Source organism: Arachis duranensis, chromosome 7 (genome assembly GCF_000817695.3).
Source record: "Arachis duranensis cultivar V14167 chromosome 7, aradu.V14167.gnm2.J7QH, whole genome shotgun sequence".
NCBI classification, from domain to species: Eukaryota; Viridiplantae; Streptophyta; class Magnoliopsida; order Fabales; family Fabaceae; genus Arachis; species Arachis duranensis.
The window spans coordinates 57,675,075-57,679,714 of NC_029778.3; positions in this window are offsets into that span (position 1 = coordinate 57,675,075).

Below are 4,640 nucleotides of genomic sequence, written 5' to 3' on the forward strand. Positions count from 1 at the left end.
CTCGTTGTAAAGTATAGTCTCTAAACCAACAATAATCCTTTCATACAAAAATTTGTTTGTCACATGTACAAACCCCTAAAATCTATAAACCGAAGTATTTAAACCTCGGGTCGTCTCTCAAAGGACTTGCAGGGTAGTGTTCTTGTTATTGGTTATGGACTTGTTTATTTTGGGGTTTTGGATGAGAAATATGAATAGTAAATGGTAAGAAAACTTTATTAACAAAATGGTCTTGGCAAAGTTTGGTTGTCAAGGGTCTTCATCATTATCACTAGCCACAAGTATGGTAGTTGCAAGGATTAATCCCACTTAGTCATCCTTAAATCAATTAACAAAGGAAAGTCAAGTGAGTTATATCAATCCTAGTCCATAAATCTTAGCTTTCCACTAATTAGATTAATGAAGGCTAGAGTTAATGGCTATCAACTATCAATCAATTGGACACTAGTGACTTAAGAAATCCTAAGTTACCTTCTCAAGCCAAGAACATAAAATTCTAGTCTAACATTCTTCTAAGCATTTAATCAAACACTTGGAAGGCACAAAAGAAAAGTATAGTAAATCACAACAAGTATGAATTCTAACAACAATTGAATACAAAGAATTAACAACAACAATCAAGGAAATCACAATTATCATGAACTACCTCAAATTGCATTATTAAAAGAAAACAAAGAGAACAATAGTATCTCAATTACAAAACATAGAAACAAAATAAGAGAAATTACAACAAGAGGATAGGGATAGAAAGAAGAACCAAAGTGTAGCAATCATCAATTGAAGATAGAAATAGAAGGAGACTTGAATTAAACCTAGAACTATGAGATCCTAATCTAACCCTAATTCCTAATCCTAATTTTAGAGAGAAGAGAGAGCTTCTCTCTCTAACTCTAACCACTTCTAAAACTAAACTATGACTAATGATCAAAAGTATGTTGATTCCCCTTCAATCCTTGGCTTAAATAGCATAAAAAATGAGTTGGTTTGGGCCCACAAGGCTTCTAAATCGCTGGCCACGAGTTGCATTAAGTGGGTCATGTGCCACCATCAGCGCGTCCGCGTACCGTGCGCGTGCGCGCCCCTATGCACGATGCAACTATGGCAAATCTTATATCGTTTCGAAGCCCCGGATGTTAGCTTTCCAACCCAACTAGAACCATATCATTTGGATCTCTGTAACTCAAGTTATGGTCAATTAAGTGCAAAGAGGTCAGGCTTGACAGCTTTTTGGTTCCATCATTTCTTCATGAGTTCTCCAACTTTACATGCTTTTTCTTCATTCCCTTGATCCAATCTTTGCCTCCTAAATCTGAAATCACTTAACAAACATATCAAGGCATCTAATAGAATCAAGGTGAATTAAATTTATCTATTTTGAGTCCTAAAAAGCATGTTTTCACTCTTAAGCATAATTAAAGGAGAATATACAAAACCATGCTATTTCATTGAATAAATGTGGGTAAAAGGTTATAAAATTCCCTAAATCAAGCACAAGATAAACCTTACAAATGGGGTTTATCACCTGCATGCCACAAGAACATGGTTAGGGATAGCTTGATTTAGCCGCTTAGGCCTGGATTTATTTCCTTGGGCCCTCCTATCCATTGATGCTCAAAGCCTTTGATCCTTTTTACCCTTGCCTTTTGGTTTAAAGGGCTATTGGCTTTTTCTACTGCTCTTTCTCTTTTTTTTTCACTATTTTTTCTTGCTTCAAGAATCAATTTCATGATTTTTCAGATCATCAATAACATTTCTCTTGTTCATCATTCTTTCAAGAGCCAACAATTTTAACATTCATAAAATTCAATATAAAAAATATGCACTATTCAGACATTCATTCAGAAGACAAAAAGTATTGCCACCACATATAAATAATTATAATTTCCTTTATTAAAAACTCGAAAAATATTGCCTCCTTATTCTAAAAATTTGCTATTTTATTTATGTTTGATGATGATGAGAAAAATAAATTATAGCTTAATTGGAGATAAAATCAAAATAGATATACTAATTACTACTACTCATATATAACTTCTAAGGTAAATTCCTAATAAGAACAACTATCACAGAGTTAAGGCTAAGATTAGGACTCAACAACCTTTATTTTGGGAGGTGGATGCTCCTTTAATCTGTGGGGTGCCTGGCCCTTCAAGAGAGAGCTTCTGACGTTTCAGTTGCTTCAGTTTACGCCCTTGCTCTTCTTGTTCCCTAAGCAGTTTGCAAAGCATGCTACTTTGATTTTTCTTTTCTTCCTTTAGTTGCTCCATAGCTTCTTACAACTTGGTGACAGATGCTTTAAGATGCTCCTAGTATTCAGTTTGAGGGATTTTCAGGAGGAACTCCTGTGTTTTCCTCTTAATGGGGTCGTCCTGCACTTGTTATCCTTCTATTGGCTTTTTGGTGATTGGTCGCTCAACTGAGATATACTCAGTTACTCCCATCTTCACCCCAGCATCTTCACATAGTATAGAGATTAAGCTTGGATAAGCCAATTTGGCATCTTTGGACTTCTTGTTTGCAATTGTGTAAAGTTCACAAGAAATCAGCTGATGAACTTCCACTTCTTTTCCCAACATAATGCAATGGATCATTACTACTCTTTTGATGGTAACTTCAAAGCGGTTGCTAGTGGGCAGTATAGAACGCCCAATGAAGTCCAGCCAGCCTCTGACGACTGGTTTGAGATCTTCTCTCTTGAGTTGATTTGGGACACCCTTTGTGCTGGTTGTCCACTTGGTTCCAGGGAGGCATATGTCCTCTAGAATTTCGTCCAAGCCCTTATTTGTTCTCATCATTCTCCTATTGAAGGAGTCTGGGTCATCTTTCAGCTGAGGTAGCTTAAAGATCTCCCTAATTTTGTCAGGGTGGAGGTGAACAATCTTCCCTCTGACCAAAGTCTGATAGTCATAGAAGGCGGTTCCAGCTATTCTCTGCCTGTCTGTTTGCCACAGATTAGAGTAGAATTCCTGAACCATGTTTCTTCCCACCTTTGTTTCAGGATTAGCTAGGATTTCCCAGCTCCTGTTTCGAATTTGCTCTTGGATATCCGGATATTCGTCTTCTTTCAGATCGAATTTAACTTTCGGGATCACTGACCTTAGATCCATCATTTTGTAGTAATAATCTGAATGTTCTTTGGTTAAGAACTTTCCTTGATTCCAAAGTAGTTTTGGAATATTCTCTTTCTTGCCTCTTGGAGTGGTTTGTTTTCCCTTAGGAGCCATGATCTTAGTGGGTATTGGTTTAGTATTATGGATAAACACACCAAACTTAGAAGTCTGCTTGTCCTTAAGCAAAAGAAAGGAAAGGAGAGGGATAGAAGGAGAGCCATTTTCTTATTGTGGAGGAGAGGAGGGAGGTCGAATGTGGATTTAAAGGGAAGGGGGTGGATTTTCGAAAATTTTGAAAAAGATAAGATATAAGATATGATTTGTAAAAGATAAGTATGATAGGAAAAAGATGTAATTTAAAATTGAAAAGTTATGAAAGATATTTGAAAAAGATAATTCTGAATTTTGAAAAGAAGATATGATGAGTTTAAAAGATTTGAGAAGAATTTAAAAAGATTTGAAAAGAATTCAAAAAGATAATTGAGTTTTGAAAAAGGTTTGAAAAGATTTTGAAGAAAAATTAAGAAACATGTTTAGGATTAAAAATTTTTGGAATTGAAGTTGAAAGATGAGAGTTTGTAACACGTTTATGCAAGAAATCATGAATTGAAACATGAAAAATGGAAAAAATTTGAAGTGAAAATGAATTTACCTCCTCCTCACAATCCTGGCATTAAACGCCCAAACGCTGCATGTTTTGGGCGTTTAACACCCATTTGTAGCTTCTCTTAGGCGTTTAATGCCCACCTGTAGCATCTGGCTGGCGTTAAACGCCAGAAAATCCTTTATCACTAGGCTTTTTTCTGAATGCCCAGGATATTGCAAATCTGGCATTAAATGCCCAGAAGTTGCTTCTTTCTGGCATTTAACGCCCAGATGGCTATCTCTATTGGCGTTAAATGCCAAGTAGATGCTCCTTTTGGTTGTTTAACGCCCAAAACAGCTCTTACTGGCTTTTTCGCACCAGTGAGCTTCTTTTTGCTGTTTTATCCTCTGAATCCTTCTGTAACTCTGTGAATTCATGCAATTGCTATTTTACCTTGATGATAATTAGTATGAACCTGTACACTTCAATTAATTAACAAAATGGCTAGGTTGCCTCCCAGCAAGCGCTTTTTTATTGTCTTTAGCTGGACTATTACTGAGCTTTAATCAAGTCTCAGTTTTGAGCACTCTTGCTCAAAATTGCTTTCAAGATAATGTTTGACTCTCTGTCCATTAACAATGAAATTTTTGTCAGAATCATTATCCTGAAGCTCTACATATCCATATGGTGACACACCTGTAATCACATATGGTCCTCTCCACCAGAATTTCAATTTTCCGGGGAATAATTTGAGCCTAGAATTAAACAGCAAAACTTTCTGCTTTGGCTCAAAGACTCTGGATGATAGCTTCTTATCATGACATCTTTTTGCTTTCTCTTTGTAAATTTTTGCATTTTCGAAAGCATTGAGTCTGAATTCCTCTAGCTCATTTAACTGGAGCAATCGTTTTTCTCCAGCTAACTTGGCATCAAGGTTTAGGAAT